The 22,106-nt window shown below is 37.3% G+C and overlaps 1 protein-coding gene across 2 annotated transcripts in view; it reads left to right on the plus strand.

Annotated features, from left to right (window-relative positions):
• Positions 1-10,063: 10,063 nt before the first annotated feature.
• The window catches only part of PIK3CD (phosphatidylinositol-4,5-bisphosphate 3-kinase catalytic subunit delta), a 912,023-nt gene continuing 899,980 nt past the window's right edge, over positions 10,064-22,106 (plus strand). For both annotated transcript variants that reach the window (XM_044063126.1, XR_006363658.1), the window contains exon 1: positions 10,064-10,324. The gene's annotated coding sequence lies outside the window, so the exon portion shown is untranslated. The remainder of the gene's footprint in view (positions 10,325-22,106) is intronic.

Below are 22,106 nucleotides of genomic sequence, written 5' to 3' on the forward strand. Positions count from 1 at the left end.
ATATATTATTTATATATATATATATATATATATATATATATATATATATATATATATATATAGGTCCACTTTGTTAATTTCGAAAGTCCACAATCTTGACATTCAATATATTGAACTCAGAACCTCAAGATTGTGGAATCTTGAAATTAAAAAAAAAAAAAGAAGACATCAAAAGACATGTGTTTGCCCCCCTGCACCCCCCACACTACCTGCAACTTAAATATACTAACCCCGAGATCGCTCTACAGTGAAGATAACAGTAATGGAGATCGCTATACAGTGCGGAACGGGAACATTACCATTCTCTTTACTGTAGTGCGATCTCAGAGTTAGTATATTTAAGTTGCAGAGGGTGTGGGGAGTGCAGGGGGCTTGGCCCCCTGCAAAAACATATTTTTTGATGTCTTCTTTTTTTTTTCGAGATTCCACAACCTCAAAGTTCCGAGTTTGATATATTGAACGTTGGGATTGTGGATTTTCGAAATTAAGAAGTGGACCCATATGTATATATATATATATATATATATATATATATATATATATATGGATTTACTTACCTTTATCCGATGGCACTAACATCAATGTGAACAATGTCGACATCAAATGGTGAAATGAGTATGATAAGTTCCCTGGTGCTCTGGCAAATTTCTTCTAGTACTATAAATACCACCTCAGGTCTCCCCCTGAAAAGAGGCCACTAGCCTTTGGGGTCTAACCTGATCACAAAGGATAAGTAACTAAAAATAAATAAATAAATCAATGTTTACCTGCTTTCTAAGGATGTTTATTGGTTTAGTTCCACAGAGAAAAACATATTAAGGAATTACTGTCAGTTCTGTGTTGTATTCGAGTTCAGATATGACATAAAAGACAGGTGCCATGGCTAAAAAATAAACCAAAATTAGGATACCAGAGGTCCTACAAATATACTGGAATGTAAAGGATACATGTACAGCTTCTATTAGAACTGCTACTTCACCTCCTCCCTGAAGTCACCAAAAAGCTACTTCAAATAAAAGACTAAAAACTTTAAGCACTTTTTAATGTGTATGACTACAAGTTTTAAAACAAACTCTTAACACTTCCACAGCCATCGCTGCTGAAAATTATACAGTGGCACCCAATTACTATTCAAAAACATGCATCCTGACTGGGCAAAGTAAACAGTTTGCCTATTGTACATCTAGCCTTAGCTACTGAGCTAGTCCATCCCTAAAAGAAAAATAAATGATAGAAATTCTTGTGGCTACATCTACTAAAAATAAAAACAAGAGCTGATATCTGCCATATTCTGTGTGATCCTGAGTGGAGAAACTAAAATCAAACAGCAATAAATAGGTAGACAGATAAATAAATAAATAAATGAAAAACACATCTTCAAAAAAACACAGCATTGCCCCCCCCCCACACACACACACACCCAAACCACAGTAACATCTAAACCTTAAAGAGACATTTGAAAAACTCACTCGAGCACAACAGGAGTGAGCAGATATCCTAGAGTTGATACATGGACACTCCACTGAATTGCAATTTAATGATATACTGTGCAAAATCGAAACATACATGCATTATGCACTTAAATCAGTAAGACATCTGTAAAAGAAAAGACAGGAGGATTAAAGACCAACTATATGACTGCATTATTTAAAACAAGGAAAGACATTTTTTGTTAAATAATGCCATTGTACAATAGCAATAACTGATGCTCAGGTATGATTATGTTAGGATTTGCTCAGAGCTGGCTATCCAAATGATCAAACCAGGGCTTGCCTTATGTATAGGCCAAATAAGCAACCATTGAGGGCTTGGAGCAACACCATCTCCTATGTATTTATTGATTTTTAGAGCAGCAAAATGCTTCCTTTACTCAAAAAAATAATAAATAAAATGGGGAACCCAGCTCCAATAAAATGTATCATTTAAGTCAAGTTTGTCTCATTAGATTTGCATTTTGAGATTGTTTCTGTGACCTTGCAATGTTTAAATGGTAGCCACAAAGCTGTCTCATTGAGCGTGAGGATTGCAAAGGTCAGCATGTCTTTTTATTAGATCTACAATGTTTGAAGAGGCCTAATGTGACTAATACCATGGACACTGGACAAAACGGATGCTGAAATATCAGCAGTCTGTTAATGTACAAGAAATAGCTAAAGTATAATACCATGTCCCATTCATAGCATTGCTGCAGAAAATGTGATTATATTACTTATGTTATCCAAACATTTTATTTTCAAGTACTCTATAATCTCACTTTACTGGCTGGCTGCATCTTCAGGGAGTCGGAAGGGGCATTCAGCTACTTTTTGCACAGCTAAGAGGAATGATGCAAGACAAAAGCAGTGAGTTAAGTATTATTTTTTCTGTTTCTGCCATTGATCAATGAGATATTTTATGGCAATATTTATGGCTTTCTGATTTGTATTGTGTAATTTGGAATATTGTAATGTTTGGCACCTTGTCTGCATGGATTGGGCTAGCAAAGGTGAAACTTGCCATCAGACCTCATGGCTATAACTGCAACATGGGGTTGAACATGCCTCTCAAATGTCCCTGATTTTGGCTCAAAATTTTGCTTTGTCCCTCTTAATCACCTAGTTAAACTTGTATTTTTTAGAGAAAAAGGTGGTGGATTATACAATAAATAAGGACAATAATTAAATGTATAGACTTCTTTTGCTTAAGAAAATGCAAATTATTTCTCCTTCTCTTATTCTGTCACTTCTTCATGTTAATAGTACTAATATATATATATTTTTAACGTCAGTGAATATTTTTGGATTTGTTCCTGATTCTGGGAATAAGAGGTTGAGAGCGGACTGGAGCTGGCTGGATAGAAGTGATTTGGGTCTCCTGTTTTAATCAGTCGCTACTATCTGGCTTTGCAGGACTAGTGCCCATTTGTAAGAAGTAAGATTAACTACTTAACCTGACATTTGATATGCTCAGACAGAGTGGGTATAATTATTGGGTCTGCCTGTGGAGATAAATTGCTATCTGTCAGATGTTAGTTGCAAATCGTTCTAGCTTTGCAGAAGTGTGATTTATGTGATGAAACCTGGAATATTTTAATGTTTAGCAACTTTTTGATTTTGCGCCAGATATGAAATGCGTTACATTTGCATCCTGTTTTATCGTAATCCAATGCTTGAATTATGTATAGACGCGGCTCGAACTGCTTGGTGGGATTGTCTGGATGAAAGTAAACGATCCTCTTGTTACTTTCTCGGTTTAGAGTCATTACTCAAAGCGATAAAATGCATCATATAATACTATGACTTTCAGAGCTTCTGGCCTGCCGGAGGTCCCCCACCATACACCAAGGCTTCTTAGTGGCCTCTGTCTTGAACCCCACCTAGTCTAAAACCAGCAATGCTCAAAGGTGTACATAGAAACCAACTGTAGCTTGTGCGAGAAGCAGGGATGATGTCATCTTTTCTTTAACTTTCCTCCCAAACGTAGGAGGTTTCTGTGTTGTGCTGTGCTCGTTCAGGACTGTGTAATCATTATTTCTTTAATTTTCCTCACAAACATTAGAAGGAGGTACACATAGGGTCAGTAAGCTTGTACAGGAGCAGTGTACTGTCTAAAAGTAAGTTTGAAACATTATTGTAAATATTTATTTTTTATTTTCCTTACAATCGAAGATCAGATACATACACAGGTGGATGTCTTTGGGGGTGGGAAAAGAAGCATTCTCTTTACATATGTCTGACAGCAAATATGTTCTATTTGTTTTGTTTTTTTCAGTTTTGTTCAAGTTAATATCAGAAGGGTACACAGAAGGTTGCTGTCTTTTGCATGTAGGGGTGAGGAGGCATGATCTATATAAATATAACAACAGTGACTTGAAATATGATTGTGGACATTTTTTCCTTAATTTTCATCCAAATTTAACACCGGTTGGGATACACAGCAAGTGACTAACTTTTTTAAGGTGGTGTAGGGAGGCATGTACTATTTCCAAATATGATTTATTTTTTATCATAAGCATTTGTCTTCAATGTTTATTGTATATTGCTGTTTGGTTAACTTTGAAGTGCAACTTGGGCAATTGGATGGGAAACAGGAAATTCAACCCTGGTTTGGCACCTATGTCTCTAATGCAAACAGATAACCTGCAAATGGTTCATCTCCCAGGCCCATGCGTACACTTATCAAGGGTATCAGAACTTGCCAGAGATTTGAGATGCATGGCTAGGCTTAAAAAGGCCCTTGGGGTTGTTAGCCTAGTAAACACCTATGAACCTATGAATCTATGAACATTAAGCCTTGGATACAACTCATTTCTTCCTTGAAAAAAAATATGAATCCCCATGGCTTCTGGTGGCCTTGAGGCCCCACGACCCTCAGCTTAATTTAGTTAATTCCACCACACTTATTACAATGTTGTCTTGGACAGTTAGGGTGTGTTGAAAGGATTTGGGGAGAAACAAAGAGCAAGACTGATTATTTTCCCGTAATCATGATTTTTATTCAAGTCATCACTGGATGTAAAGCTTTTTTAAAAAAATGTAAAATGCACCCCAGAAAAGCATCTAGAAACATCCATGGCATCTTGCAGCCCCAGACCCCAATTTAATGCAGTTATTTCCTACATAGTTATTAGATAGCAGTCTTACCTAGTTAAAATGTCTTAAATGAATGAATAAATGCAAGAAGAATCTGAAAAGTAAAGCATGCTGTGAGAATAATGGAAGAAAAAAGCAATATGGATGGTGAAGATAGGCTTGTATAGGGAGGCACCAGGTGTTTGTGTGGCACTGTGGGGCCTGTTTGCCTAGGGTGCCAGTCAACCTAAAACTGACCCTGGATCAAACAAAGCTGAAAATTCTTCATATCTATGTTCTGACAGCTAATCAAGGCTTAGCCATGCCAGCTCACCTGACATCCCATCTGTCTAGTTCTTGTGCTTTCAACAAGTAATACAAATATTCTACTAAACTATTATCCCATTCATACATAGAGCATTTTGTAAATGTATTGTAAACACTCAAACCAGTTCTGTATTGCATCTTGATAATTTGTTAGACCTAAATTTCTTAACTAAGTGACTTCTGAATTAATAATAGACAGCAGATGAGAGTGGAAGTTGTGAGAAACAAAATAATACAAAGATTGTTAATCTGAAGTTCACTGCTATTATCCACTGCTTGTAACTTGTTATTCCTAACAGGTTCATATCAAGTTACTAGCTATCAAGAAGTTACTAGCTATGCAGTTCAAAAGATCATTGAGGAGCCCAGCCCAATTTCTCATTTGCCACAAACCGCTGTCAGGTTAACTGATTTACTCAAGATCGTACAGCAGTCACATGAAGACTAAGGGAATCAAACCCTGGGCCACTGGAAGCAGCTAACAACTTTGCACATTAACCCTCTGTGGTAATTATCAGATATTTCATATTTATATTAAGAAGGGGTTGGAAGTTGGTAAAATGGTTAAAGTGTTTACCTCAGAACCATGAGGTGCAAAGTTTAATTCTTACCTCTGAGTCAATGACTATGCTTGAAATAGTCCACAAAGACAGCTAGGCTTTTACTTACTTATGAATTTATATTTTAATAATTGAGGGAGTTACATGTTATTGAAGGGGAATAGTGTAACATGTACTGCTGGAGGATAAAAAAAGTTAATTGCCACTATCCATGTATAATGCACTACGCTGGAAATATTGCTAGTTGTTTGTTAACAGTAATGAAGATATTCAATTGTCCCAGCTCTGTCAGAAGCATATCTTGGGTGGGAGAAGCCATCAGCATCCCCTGGGGAGAGGTGTTGGGGATGAGACTGGCAGATGCCAATTAATCGGTAGTGCATTAATTTCTGCACCAGAGTTCTGTTTTTACAGTCAGGACTGAAGCAAAGCACTTGCTTCTACACTTCATGTTTGTTGTAAACTCTAATGGTTGTAAAATAGAAGACCTATTCTCCTTAGTTTGATTTATTTTTTCATCCTCGACTTGGAGTCAAAGGACATCAGCTCAGGAACCAGATGTGATCTCTATATTAATATTTTGAAAATCAACTGACTTCCAATGTATAGCATGACATCAGGTGAAACCCTAGGTGATGTATGAGAAAATGTCATTAATATAAAAGTCATTTGTGAATATGTATTATTCTGGATATTTCTACAGTGGAATGTACTACAGTACTGATGTAAACACTTTGAATGCTCTGACGTCTGACATTTTAAGAAGAGCTGTTTGCCGGACACGTTGCCGTTTGCAAAATTTTAATAGGATTTACTTAACTGGTCACAAGATATTTATACTTGTTTTACTTATGTTTTCAACAGTCTTTACTAAAATGCTTGGGCATCTGTGAATGTGAGTTGGCTGGTGGAGATGTGACGTTCACAGCTACAGTGTGTAAACGAGATAAACCATCCAACCCGCTGGCAGGCTTCGGATTGCAACAAGCCACAGATAAGAATCAAGAAGGAAACGTAAGTATAACAAATATTCTCACCTTATAAAGAAAAGCCGCTTTTTACATTTTTTATTTAGCCAAAGTAATTTTGTCACATTCTGAGGGTATCGAGAGAAATTACCGCTGGCTGGCAGTTTTGCTGCAGCAAGAACAAGCGATTCAAAGAAATGATAAGAGTCACATTAAGCTCTTTATGAATTCACTTGCTTGTTTCTAAATCAAACTCCTGTCGGAGCTGGAACATCTGCACTAAGCATTACCCACCTATGCCCAGGCACCTACAAAGACAAACACATACAAACACACACATACAATTTAACACACTTGCACACTCACCCGGACACTGTGACATAAATACATACAGGTATGCACACACACACACACACACACACACACACACACACACACACACACACACACACACACACACACACATCTAAATACCGTTAAACATTCCCTTATTTGCATACATGCATGCACACACATGCACATACACATGCATAAGCCCACATGCACAGCTTTGCAGTACTTACTTGCCATGGCACTAACAGTCTAACTTCTGCTATAGACAGAGTACATCCTAATCACTTCACAGCACAAACTGAGCAATAAACCATGTCTCAGAATGACTATACTGTATTATTCTGATTAAGTTCTGAGGCAGATCAAGTGACAAATTCGCATTAGCTGTGCATTTGGATTGCTACACTGTATGTGCTAATATTCATCAAAACTGCTGTAGCACTACTTGAAAATGTAACTTAAAAGTGCAGTACTGTATTGGTGTTTGAATCACTCCCTCATAATGAACAAAGCAGTATGACACATGCTTGAGCAATGTTTTATGTGTTTTTGAATATTCCCCTTGATGTGCTTAAGCATGCCAATGCATACTACGAATTCAGTACCAGGATTAATTGAGAGTGAGGCAAGAGAGTTTTTGAGAGCTTTAAAGTGGTATCAGACAGAATAGATGGGCCACAGAAATAGTGTTCACTATTACTGCTGCTTTCAGGCTCACTATGGTGCTGTTAAATATACATAAAACCTCTTTGTAACTCTTTTCCAAATGCCTTTTGCTAAACAATAGCTCCATGCTACAATTCATTACTCAGGCTACTGTGTAAGCTGCCACAAGATTGTGGCTGCTTCAGTGATTATCGATACTGACTCAGCGGTAGGTAGCTGCAGTTGTGGACTGCCTATTACATAGTTCCAAAGGCAAATGCTCCATTTGTCCCCCTTTAATCTGGGATTGCACACATGTAGTTTTTTTTCTATTTGCAGCCATTTTTGGAGAAACATATATTAGGTGTATGTTGCATATATGTTATATACCTAGGTGTACGTTGCATATATGTTATATACCTAGGTGTACGTTGCATATATGTTATATACCTAGGTGTACGTTGCATATATGTTATATACCTAGGTGTGCGTTGCATATATGTTATATACCTAGTTGTACATTGCATATATGTTATATACCTAGGTGTACGTTGCATATATGTTATATACCTAGGTGTACGTTGCATATATATTATATACCTCTGTTATCTTATCTTATCTTATCTAATTATTTGCTTTTCTGATCCGTCCAACTACAACCCCTTTTTCCCCATATCATTTCAAAAAATAACTTGTGAAATGACAGATAAATGTACTAGCTGAGTGGTCCAATAGCTCAATAAATAAATAAATGCCATTAATATGTTAACAATATGCCAGAAGAACTACATTTTAAACTATCTAAATATTACATTTTCCTTCTCTTGAGCATAGGTAAGATGTGATACATGCCGTTAAAGTCACCAGTCTGAGTGAATGTTGACCAAAGTTAGTCAAACATAGTCTTTTGCCATTCCACACCTGGCAAAAAAGTAAATATATCTTGTCAGTTAAGTAAATATTTAATCCCCCTCAGCTAACAGGTTACTTTGGAGTTTGTTAAATTAATAGTCAGGGGGTGTGGTGACTGAAACCCCATCATTAACTCCCACATGAAGAGTGATGGATTTGCCTCCTACATTTTTACTAGACATATTTCCATTTGCAATCTTGCGATAATGCAATTCTGTACTCACACTAAACTGGAAGTGTGATTTTTTTTTTTTTTTTTTTTTTTTTTATCGTATGTAACTAGCTCAATAAATTGCAACTATTGTATCCTTTTGGAGGGATCTGAGGGCTCTTTGAAGTTAAAGAACTTGCTTCTGGAAATTCAGACTTTGTTCTTCATTTTTTCTCAGTATTTTCTACTGACCGTCAGCATACCATCATGTAAAGAAAACAGAGTTTAATAGAAAACGTAGAGCAGATACTTTGCTAAGAAGTAAGGGCGATCACAAACTTCTAGAGATGCCAATTTTCCACTTATCATTGTAACTGCAAACACAAAGCTAAAATAACTAATTTAAAATGCATTTCTTTTCTGTGTATTTTACATGAATCGATGCTTGCAATATACTTGCTATATACAAGAAGCATTTTGTTGAGTTAGAGGAATTCTGAAGTAGCAAAAAATTTTTCTTGTTATCGTTGGATGTTTCTACGGCACTAAAAAGTTGCATTCTATAATGCACCATGATACAAAAGGTTTTATAATTGAATCATTGAACACCTGTATGATTGTTTGCATATCACAATACTACCCTCAAAATGGAAATTAATGCCATTATTATACTGTCATAGTGCAATCCTTGCTATTTCTGACTCTCTACTGTATCTTTTTTTAATTATACCCATTTGATTAATCATATACCCATGTTGGTAGTTTGCACTTAGCAATGCCTCATACCTCAAATTTCATCTCTCCTGTGCTATTGCATTTTTATATCATGCACCTCTCTGCTGGAGTGCATAGCATGTTTTGCGTATATTATACCCACTTGCCCTTCCATGCAACTAGTTTTCAAATAAAACATCTATCTGCATTATCATTTAATTGACATATAAGTATTTATTTATTTGTATTTGTCAACCTGGTATGTGCGCTGATGTGAGGAATCTTTTCATCCATGACCTGGGTAGGAAGGCAGATCAAATTGTACAAATGACAAAGCTTACACATAGCATTAATTAAATTGTTGGTTCTTCACATTTGTTATTCATGTTAGAATTTGTTGTACCTATACAGAAAAAAAGATGTACAGAGAAAAGATTGTATAGAGAGCAGATTATATAAAAGGTAGAGTTTGAAAATAGAAAAAAAATCATTCATTGACTTAATTTTTTCTAAGAATTAGAATTTGGTGCAGTGTCACAATCTGCAGTAATATTGCCTAACACAGATCAATTTAACGTAAGTCAGTGTTACTTAGTAAAGTGTCATGGATTCATGCAATGCTAAGCGTAGAGTTACCAAACTGAAAGAAATACTAAAAAAACAAAGGTAGCAGTCCTAGTTTAAATTCCCCAGATAACAAACCATGGTTAAGATTGCAAGGCAATGTGTTCATTTTTACAACTATTATCTGCATATAGTTGTTTAAACATAAGCCAGTAATGCAACATGATATAGCAAAGCATTTAGATAGGATGAAAATGAAAGTGCTGATGTTTATGAAGCTTTTTGTTACTTCATGCTAAGTAGATGAATTTTTAGACGGTCCCTAAGAGGCATCTTTGTTGTCTGTGTGACATGACTGCTTCTCTGAAAAGGCAATTACATAAATGCAGTGTCAAAATCAAGGGGACAGCAGCCAAGCTCGTCATGTTTTGTTACATGGTGTTGTGTATGAGAATTCATAAGCCCCGGCATCTTACAGGAAATATATATTCTTAGGTTACAAATGGATCTGTTTTTTTACCACAGGCAGGAAAATATCTTGTGAGTACCATGGTCCCAAGGATCGGAAGGCAACTGTAGTTTTAGATCTGTGGAGATGAGGTAAATACCATCCATTTTTATGAAGTTTTTTTAAATGTGTGCTGCTACGATTTGTATAAGTTAATGTTCATGCTGCGGGTTACTTGTTTGCTGCTGCAGCAGCAGATGAAATTCTCATTACAGAGAGAAAAATATCTGTGGGATCAGATGAAGATTTTTTTTCCCACAATGTAGGCTGTATGTAGCTTTCTTTAAAAACAATTAGATATGAGCCTCCTGGCTTCATATGTCATGCAACAAATGGAATGTTCAGAAATCTACAATACCTGTAGACACATGCTGTTTTTAAACTGTTGCAGTTACGAGATGGGCATACTATAGGTAAATTCATCTGATGTTAATAGTTCTGAGACTTCAAGTTGTGTCGGAGTTAAGGCATTGCACTTGCTCTGTCATTAGAGGATGGTTTCTAATGAATGAAGACTTACCAAACCTACAGTTCAGATGTAGGACAAGAACTGCCTTCGTAGGACTGACAGACCACACAATACAAGATTGTGTGTACATGAGCTGCATACGCTTTGCTCCTTTGCTTACAATACCCCATCTGCAGTAGCAGACACTTAGGAAAAGGTGTTAAGCAGAAGAAAGCTGGCAACTATTATTTCAGCATAATTTTACCCTCCATACTATTGTAACTGTGGCTTGTTTGCCTCTTAAATTTGGCATATTGTGTTTGTATAGAGGGTGCTGTGTTTTCATTTTTCTTACTTCATGGTAATTTACAATTACCCTATATAAATAAACACAGCAATGTGTGAATGATGTTTTTTTAGTTTCTCAGTCACTTTTTAAATGATTATTGACATTTTTCTCCTAAATAAGAAAATAAATCGTATAATTTGAGAAAGCGGTCTGCTGTGTGAATACCATGTAATATGTAAGACTTTTTATGACTTCTACAAGAGTTCTTTTTTAAGTTTGCAGAACTTTCTTGTGAATAAACAAAGCTTGATTGGGTATAGGAATACATGATTCTGTTTGGGTCAATCTGTAGTACAAGAAGATAGTGCAGAACATCCTATGCTGTTCAAATTCAAAGTAATGTTCTGATGTCTTAAACAGATTAAAAAATGAGAATTTCTTGTTTAAACTGGTTATAAAACTGAGAAGTAAAGGGGAAAAAATGCTACCATTGCTATAGGGCTTACATCTATTTGTTTCTTTCTGCAGTGGGAAAAAGTCATTGATCAGTAAACGCACATGGAAATTATAAGAAAATCAATAAAATAAAAAATGTCTGAATACAAAAATTGATGTGCAAGATTCACGTCTTTGTGTATGCTATATAAGAAAGCATTATTGGCAAATAGACAGTTGTGAATCATTCTGAAATACTTTCATGATACTATGTGACTAAGATTAAAAAATATGTAAGATTAAGGTAATTATGAATGCAATGCTGTTTTTTCTAAAAAATATATATTGCTACTATTTTTAATGGTGAAAAATCACTCAGATGGTCACTACTGTGCCTTTCATTGTCTATGAGATACAATTTAGTTTAAGAAAGATTTTTGTGGATACACATTTTTAGGGTTGTCACATGTCCCTCTTTGGGCAGTTGTGTTTTATGGAATAAAAACATGAAAATGTTTTATGTTTCAGGACAAAATATTTCATGTTTCTAGTAATTGCATAAAACAATTATTTTGCATCTGAACCATTTTATTATTATACGAAGCAACCAAAACAACTCAAATTCTATACAAATGATGTTTTATTTTGGCACCAAAGTGAAATCCAGTCTTTTACATTGGTTCTGGGTAGGTTCTATTCTTCAAAATTGTTTGTTTCCATAAAAAATGTCCTACAGAAAAGGTGGAAACCGTACGTGTTGTATGTTTAACCACATAAACAGCAGACAGTATTTTACAGCTCTTGTTCCTGTTTTATTTTGCTACAGTTCTGTTACCCTTAAATGATTGGGGATGTCCCACTGCCTGATCTTAGTTTCCAAATATAGCTACATTCATGCATGCCAGCAACATGCTGGATCCCCTTGATGTAATCCCTTGATGTAATCAGGCACTCATGACAGTTCATGAATGGATCGATTCATTAAAAGGGAGCACCAAAAAAATTAAAAATAAGGGAATGCATTGCTAAACAAGCAGAAAAGAAATTCAGTTATTTGGCCTGGTCAGGAGTTATACGGCTGTTATCTTCACTGGCCTTATCTTGCAAAATCTTTTTTCCTGTTGCAGTAGTACAGTGCTACTGTGACCACACTGCTGTACTGATACTTCCCCATTAAATTGCTCAAGTCATAACAAGTCTGGTCTCGCTTCTTGGATGAATTCTGCACTTTTGCTCCTAATAACCTACAGCTTTCTTCAGTACTGGGCCTCTGAAGCACATCACTTAGGCAGAGGGAACTCACTCCACCCTTGCAAATAATCTTCTGATGGAAGTAATTGGCCTCTGATAATGACCATCTGAAGACAACTCAGCTGACAGACAGCCTGGTATTATTAATAAGATTTGACCGGTTTCCAATTATGCATCCTGAAGGAGATTATAGTTAAGTAACTTGCAATGGGCTTCAGAAGTCATGTCCCTCATTGGGGAGTACAGGGCATAACTCCCATCACACAGGAAACCTAGCTATACTTATGTCTGATAGTTGCACTTTGGTTGACTTGTGCTTGGTTTATTATGGCTGTTCCAAATGGATGCTGGGCACTGAATTATTTTTTTCCTATTTGCTTCCCTTATTCCATTTCTTTCTTCCTTTCATATGTTTATTTACTCACAGTACCACAATTCGCGGTGGTGCAGCGATAGCATTGTTGCCTCACAGCAAGAGGTTCTCCCGTTCGATTCTCGGCTGGAGTGCGGGGAGTGCCTTCTGTGTGGACTCTGCATGTCCTCCCCATGGTTGGGTGGGCGTTCGAAAAACATGCGTAAATGGGCGTGCCTTCGTTAAAGGTTGAACGTAGAGCTGGCACCTCGGTGTTCGTGAAAATCTACTGCCAATCATTAGCGGACCGGAGTTCCGCTGTGGCGACCCCTAACCAGGAAAAGACAAACAACAACCACAGGTTCATTAAGGACCCTGTTAGTTGTTCAAGTTCCCTTTCTAAAAGCTCTAGTGCTCCAAAGTAAATTCTCTAAAGGCCGCTGTCAATGCAGGTGAATTTTGCTCTTTATTCATGACTCTGGAATCAGCACTTTTGTCTGTGTGTGTGTGTATATATATATATATATATATATATATATATATATATATATATATATATATATATATATATATATATATATATATATATATATATATATATATATATATATATATATATATGCATGTATGGGGCTGTATGACTGTCCCCCCCTTGGAAGTGGGGGTGGCATTGGCACCCTGCATAGAAACTATTTAAAGAATCATTGCAAGTGTTTTCAGTGAGATCTTTTCATGGCTTTGACATTCACTAAAAGATCTTTTGACAGAGCAATATGATTCTGATTTGATGTTCTGTTTTATTTTAAGTGGGACTTATGTTAATAAGAGTAACAGGAAGCAGACATTCAAGAAGGCAGAATGACTTGTTCAGGCACAAGTTATGTAATCACAATTGTTGAAATTATCAGTTATGTTTTTCTTTATTTTTTTTTTTGGAAAATGGGTGATCTGCCTGCTAGGTCACATTGTTTACTTTCCTTGTACTGTAAAATCTTGTATCTGAATAGCTGTTGTTAGCTGCTAACTAACTTGTTGAAAACCTAAGCTCTGGCTGGAATCCACCCTCATATCTCTCAACATCTTCACTCAAAACTCATGGACAAAGCATAACAATGATCGACAATGGTTCATGTTTATTAGTGGGACTCTTTATTTATAGTTTCATAGTTTCATAGTTTAGTACTAGGCTATCTGCCCTGGGGCATTTATAAGCCTAGCCATAGTGATGTGGCTTTCGCCACCCCATGTAATGGTACAAAAGTGTACAGAATAGATTTAGAATACTGTGCCTCTGTCTAGTAGTGACACAGTGAAGGCCCCCTTACATAATAGAATTAGTTTACTGTGCCTCTGTCTAGTAGTGACACAGAGATGACCCCCAGGGTAAACCTACGATCTCCCATCCACTCGTCAAGATTTCTCTTGAAGAGAGTCAGTGAGGGGCTCTGCCTAACATGAACTGAGATTCTGTTCCAGAGTATGGGAAGCCTCTGAGTTATGAATCTGTCCCTCCAGCATGTCCTATTCATATTTGTGCTGAGGTTTAAATCTTTAGCTCTCGTGGTTCTGATGGATTTGGATTTTTTGAGGTGGAGCATGTCCATCAATTCCTGATTGGACATGGCCTTGTACGTCAGGCACAGATCACCTCTGAGTAGGTGGTATGCTACTGAATAGAGCTGGAGTTTCTTTAGTCTGGCAGCATATGACATATGTTGGAGATGCTTGATCCTCTTGGTGAGGTACTTTTGGGGTCTCTCCAGCTGTTGCAATTGCTGGGTGAGTTACATACCAAATGGGGCATTGTACTCAATCATGGGCCTGATAGGGAGGAGTATAGGGGTACAATGACCTCATTTGATCTGGATGTGAATCCCTTCATGATAAGGTGGGCAAGGTAGAAAGTCTTTCTAACCACTTTGGCAACGTGGGTGTCAAATGAGAGGTCACTATCGACTTGGGTCCCCAGGTCTCTGATTACTTTTTCCGTACTCAGTGGGTTACTGTCTATGTGATAATTTGTGGGTACTTTGTTTTTCCCAAAGGGGATGACTATACATTTTTTGGCATTTAGTTTAAGGCCATGACTCCGGCACCAGTTGTCCATTTCAGTGAGGTCTTTCTGTAGGATGTATGTGTCAGCTGGTGTATCGACTATGGCACCTAGTTTGCAGTCATCTGCGAACTTTGTCAGCCACAACCCTCCCATGTTTGCTTTCACATCTGAGAAATAAATGCCGAACAAGAGGGGTCCCAGGACAGAGCCCTGTGGGACACCACTTGTGACTGACTTTGAGTCTGATATGGCTCCAGCTATTTTGACTTTATGGGTTCTATCCTTTAGCCAGTTTGCAACCCATCTTGTGACATATGGATTTACATTTAAACTGTTGAGCTTGTCTATGATGCCTGAGTGGGGTATTGTGTCGAAGGCTTTAGCCAAGTCCAGGTAGGCTGTATGGTCTGCATTGCCCTCGTCAATGGCTCTAGTGACTGTTTCAAAAAAGTCAACCAGGTTCAAAAGGCAGGATCTGCCCTTTACAAAGCCGAACTGGGTGGGATCAAGTGTCTGTAGGTCCCCAATGTCTCTGTTTATGAGTTCCATAATGATTCTTTCCATAGCTTTGCAGACCAGGCTGGTTAAGCTTATGGATTGGTAGTTACCAGGGTCTGTAGAGGTGCCTCCTTTGTGGAGTTGGACCACTGTTGCTGTACGCCAGTGTTCAGGTACATATCCTGTAGTAAGGCTAAAGTTAAATAGCATTTTTGTGTGCGGGTTTAGCTCCTCTTGGAGTTCATGTAGCACGCAACCCGGGATACCGTCAGGTCCCATTGATGCTGTGTTTTTAGCTTTGCTGAGGGTGGTTCTCACCTGGACATCTGAGATAACAGGGAGGTTACATTCAGCTGGGATAAGTATTTCTTCTTTTGGAGGTGAGGGAGGGGAGAAATTTGCACTGAACCTGTCTGCCAGAATGTTGGCAATATCTGTGGGTTCAGTGTATTTTTTGTCATTGTGAACTAACTCTGAGCATATCTGAGGGTTTCCACCCAGGTTTCTAACATAGCAGAAGAAGGCCTTGTGGTTATCTTTAGTGTCCATAGCGATTTTTCTCTCAAAGTTGGCCTTGGATGTTTTTATGAGAGAACGTAGCTTTCTACTAGTGCTGATCAGAGATGCCTTCTCTTTATGGGATTTTGCTCTGTCGTGCAGTAGCTTCCTTCTTTTGTTATACAATTTGTTTATGGCTGGGGTCCACCAGACAGGACGCCTGCCCTTGGTGGAGAGGGTCTTGGATTTATTTGGGATTGTATGATCCATGCATTCTTGGAGATGTCTGTAGAAAGCATTTGTGAAGGATTCAGCATTGTGGGATGTGGTTTCCACTGGTCCAGTGGGCTTAAAGGATACCATCTCAGTCTTAAGAAGTGTAAAGTCGGCTACAGCTGCAGTTCACAAAGAAATCTGTTAGAATAAGATGCTCTGTATTTATCTGTACTTTTATGAAGAGTAAAAGCATTCTAACTATAACTTCTGGAGTTGTTTAATAATTAATATTAACTATTATGTCAAAAATATGGGTCTACTTCATTTGCCCGAACTGTCATTTGCCCGACACCCATTTGCTCGACCCCATTTGACCGAAATTTAATTTGTTGTTAAGTTGGGGGGTGTGGGGGGCACTTAATTTCATATTATAATGTTTAGTTTTGCTTTAATATTGCTTAGTAACACCCCCCCTAACTATATATTCTAACTCCAGGGTCGCACTGCAGTGGGGAAGGGGGCATATCCCATTTTCTTGCCAATGATACTTGTCGGTCAAATGAAATTTCGGTCATTTGGTCTCGGGCAAATGGGTGTCGGGCAAATGAAGTAGACCCCAAAAATATACATTTTTGATCCACAGACCAACATTTTGAGGCAAATTTAGAGATATCATCAAAAATCAGGGACAGCTGAGAGCTTTGCACTGACCTCATGTGAAATGGTAGGAAAAAGAAATGGGCAGCACACCACTGGCCAATGAGGTCCCTTGGGTAGCAAGGAGTGGAGCTACATTTTTAGTCATTAACCAGTCATTGGAGGTTTTATGATGCACCAGTCAGAGCACTGAAAAAGAAACTATGGCATGTGCACAGATGCAGCTCTACCCTTAGTTTTACAAATAAAACAAATTGAAAAACTACAAGAAAAATATAGCCAAGCTAGATTTTCAACTGTGTGATTCATTAAAACCTCTTGTATTAGAGGTAACATGGAACATATGCAAATGACCCATTAAGGATATCAGGAGTTTCAACTATATGGCAGTTCTGAATGTCAATGATTTTTTTCCTTTTTAAAGTCTGTTATGGATGAATTCAGGCCAATAAAGCCAAAACCCCACTAGCTGTGGACATGCATGTTTCAGCCTTATTATGGCCTCATCAGCACAGCAGAACTGCCATATAGCTGAAACACCTGGCTAGATTTTTCTTATAGTTTTTACTGATTGATTTGTCTATGTGAACTTGTTACCTATTGCTTTAGATTGTTAGTTGGGATATTTTGCAGACATCCCAATGGTTATGGACATCAGCTAGGTATGACAACCCTGTATTTTAAAAGGTTAGCCAAACAGTCCACCTATGCTGTGCTGATCTGGCCATAAAAAGGTTGAAACATGCATGTCAACAGCTATTGGGGTTTGGCTTTATTGGTCTGAATTTGTCCATAACAGACTTAAAAAGGGAAAAATCATGGGAATTTAGAACTGCCATATAGCTGAACACACTTGATGTTCTTAAGGGGTCATTTGCATATATCCCATGTTATGTCTAATACAACAGGTTTTAAAGAATCTCACACTGGAAAATCTAGCTTGGCTAGATTTTTCTTGTAGTTTTTACTGACTGGTTGGTCTGTGTGCTTGTTACTCATTGTTTTAAATAAAGCATGTGAGTAAAAACATAAATACAGACTGGAATATCTCCTATCTTTGCTGCACTGGCCTTTGCTTTTCACTCCAATTCTAGTTTCTCTTTAATTTTACTCATCTGTTAACTAAATACATCTATTAGGTCCATCTGCCTCTCTTCAGGGGTAAATACTACACTGTGTTGTAAAATGACTTGCACAGAGGCATACAATAGACAAATGGAGACTGAAAGATTCAAACCTAGGACTTCAGGAAATGCTCATTAGCTCATTCTGTTAGCTCATTGGCTTATCCTTATCCATTAAGACTATAATTACTTAAAAGGGTCATGTCCATCTAGAAGACAAACTGAAGGGTCAGAGGGTATAACACAGGAGGAGCAGCAGAAACTTGGATAAACAGTCTGCTGAAAATTAAATACAAGAATAATGCAAATGGACATTTTGAATATCGAGGCAGAAAAATTGATAGAAATTGAAGACTGCATAGAAAGGGCAGGTGATAATTAATACATCTGCAAGTCTTCTCCCCATCCCACCCAACTTAAAAGACATATTCCGAAGCTGTCATGTGATGGTTTTCTAAGTGTTTTGTAGTAAAGATTTCAAAAGAACTGAAATAGAAAAAAAAAAAAAAAAAAAACAAGAGCTTTCCTCTAATAACACATTTCATTGTCATGATATTTTATTTATTTATTAATTTATCTATTGTGTTTTGTTTGCCAGGAAAGTCCAACTGGGCACAAGTCCCATTTTCAGCAGAGGCCCAGGGAGAAAAGCTCTACATAAAATACAGTGTTTGTTTGTGTTTTTTGGCTTTTTCCGGTTAGGGGTCGCCACAGCGGAACTCCAGTCCGCTAATGATTGGCATTTGATTTTTACGTACCGGCTTGCCAGGCCTGACGCACAACCTTCAACGAAGGTAGGGCCATTCACGCATGTCTCCACTCAGAAGACGCTCTAGCTGAGAATCAAACTGGACAGCGTCTTACTATGAGGCGACAACACTACCGCGGCACCACCACCGCGGGTCTCTTCATAAAAGACAATGAACAACAATAAAAACTGAACATTTAAACATTATTTTGCAGGTAGTATTGAGACAAACAGTAAAGACATTGTTATCATTATGTGGTTCTAAAGCTCTTTCAGTAATATTCCATAGCCCTATACATGATGAAATGGAGGCAAAACAGCAGGAATGCAGCAGGTGGTGCTGCTGCCGTGGCATTCCAAAATGCATGAAGTAATTATTTAAACTTTGCTTCCATTAGTGGAGTGTCAAAATATTTATTTCTATCTAGGTCCATGTATATTAAAACTACTCAAATACGACACACTTAAGGCAAGTAATGCTGGAAAGCTCAAAATTAAAAGTGTTTTTATAGCTGTACATTTTAGTGGATTAGCACTTCATTCAGGCTTCAGGGCGTGGTAACCTGGCAACTAAAATAATGTAAACTAAACTGTCATATGTATTTCCAAAACAAAAAAAAGTGGACAGTTAACAATGTTTTCCTTTACTTTACAAAATAACTGTATATAGCCTGCTATGCATTGTTTTGTACTTAGCATTTTGTGTGGCTTAACCTATATATATCCATACAAAAAAATGTGTTCAGCTGTTGCAATCTTATTAAATATAATTATCAGAAGAAAAATTAGTATGCTCATGTGACACCTTTTGCTGGAGTAATAAAAATACCTTTTGAGTCGACCTTTCAAGAAAGAATAGTGTTTCTTTAGATCAGGTCCAGGTAATCTGAATCACAGAATATTGTTTACACAAGATAATCTGTGAGAGAAGTCTGTAGAATAAGGATAATTCTCACATTTGGGCATTTTGTCACTTACACCATAGAAATATGAATTAGGTAATTGTAGCTGTCATTTTTTTAAATAATAATACTTCTTATTTACCTTTTGTGACTATGTGACTGCACTGCCTTTCTGATCATTTTAAACACCAACTGGTTGAAGAAAAGGCCTTTATTTGAGATGAATAAAATAGGCAGCATATTAGGCACCTTGCGGGAGATGCAGTAAATACAGAAGAGTATGATTTAGTCACTGAATGAAATTTATATATTGTGTATTTGAGACATAGATGCCAAAAAACTTGCTCCTCAAGAGCAAAGCTTGAACGGTGAATCTTGGCATCCTTATGTCGAGAACACGTAATGATAAGTTATGATCGGAGATCTGAGCATAATTCTTTGTAGTGCATGGAGATTTATCTGCCTCATGTTCTACAAATTAGTCAAAAGTAAGATTAAAAAAAAATGTGATGTGTTGCTCCGGCTTTGAAAGGTAAAACATCGTGGAAGTGTTTGACGTCCTCATGTATTCCCCGTGTAAGAAAGCAGTTTTTCTTAAAATAGCGGTAGTGTATTAGTAAACAGCAAGCAGAAAAGGGAGATGAATCAAAGCCGTTTCATGTCCTGCTGCTACTATTACCTGGCCAATACTGTCCAATTTAGTGCTAGACTCGAGGTTAACAGCACATAGAGGATACTTAATAATTGTTAAGCACCCTTCTAAGTGTTGTTAAGGTCGGGTCTCGCACTACCTCAGTGCTGAACCTGGATGTAATTGACCTGTTCTTTTTATAGCTTAATAATGGCACTTCAGACATTACTACTTTCATACTGTTCTCCAGCTTAGTAACAGCTATAACAATAATAATAATAGAAATAAAAAATTTGATAATTTTAACAGGGTCGTTACTGTTGTCATTGATACCCCGGCTCTTTTGACAAGTAACTACAGAGATCTCATAGAGCTGTTAAATTAGTAAGTTGGGAAGTAAAAGTATCAGATGGTCAGCTTTTGAATTTTCTGTTGTGACAAGTACTTACAGTAAAGGTACTTTACTTTTGTGTAAGAGTCCACTCTGGTACCAGGGTGTATTCTGAGTTTGCCTATACAGGCTGAGCAGTATCTGAAGTAGTCTCAGATTTTCTAGTTAGAGGTAATAATTAGTCATGACGAGCAGAAAAAGCAGAATCTGGCGCAGGCAGATGCAGTAATACAGAAACATAAGATAGTCTTTTTTATATGTTGCAGGATTATCACAAGGAATAGGTTCAGATGCAGGGATGCCTCAGCTTTACTGCTCATCCTTTGAGATGGACTTGCGCACTGAGCACAAGAGCATCACGCTCATTAATATTATTATACAAACAACACCATGTCAAGATCAAACCTGACAAAAAACAAGTATTTACAAAGGGTTAAAAGCCTATCCCTGTCACTCACAATCATGACTTTAAATATACTAACCCCAAGGTTGCATCACCTCAAGGGAATGAAAATATTCCTAACTCCCAAAGTTCAAAAACTTAAAAGTTAGCATAGCTGTGGTGAAGTACCTTTACTGTAAGTACTTGTCATACTACCCAAAATTAAACAGTGTACAGGTCCCCCAAAATAAACAGTGTACAGGTCCCCAAAAATAAACAGTATACAGGTCCCCAAAAATAAACAGTGTACAGGTCCCCCAAAATTAAACAGTGTACAGGTCCCCAAAATAAACAATGTACAGTTCCCCCAAAATAAGCAGTGTACAGGTCCCCCAAAATAAACAGTGTACAGGTCCCCAAAAATAAACAGTGTACAGGTCCCCAAAATTAAACAGTGTACAGGTCCCCAAAAATAAACAATGTACAGTTCCCCCAAAATAAGCAGTGTGCAGGTCCCCAAAAATAAACAGTTTGCAGGTCTCCAAAAATAAACAGTGTACAGGTCCCCAAAAATAAACAGTGTATAGGAAGACTGTGAAAAGTGTCTTACTGAGAAACCTGAAACATGTGATTGTAAAATGTGTGGGCAAGCTGAGGGACAAATACTTTGGAAGAACAAATCAATTTAAATGTTTTTTTAGTGCTGTGACCTGCTAGCACCTGTTCTGTGTAGGAACTAGGAAGGCATGTAAACCTTTTTAGATAATACAGTGGCATTCTGTGTAGGCCAAAAAAATTATAAATTAATTCTTTTTTTCAGGTTTTGCAAATGACTGCTATTGCATGAGAGGTCTGTTACTGTATTGACATGCTATACATAGACTTCGAAAAAAATGCCTCTTTTAACAGTGGTGACTTCAAGAAATAAAAGGTGTGAAACATTAAAGGATGACTTTAGCTGTTTATAAGTTTTCAAATACAATAAATTAATATGTT

The sequence above is a fragment of the Protopterus annectens genome, chromosome 2.part1 (assembly GCF_019279795.1).
Source record: "Protopterus annectens isolate FY-2018-M chromosome 2.part1, PAN1.0, whole genome shotgun sequence".
NCBI classification, from domain to species: Eukaryota; Metazoa; Chordata; order Ceratodontiformes; family Protopteridae; genus Protopterus; species Protopterus annectens.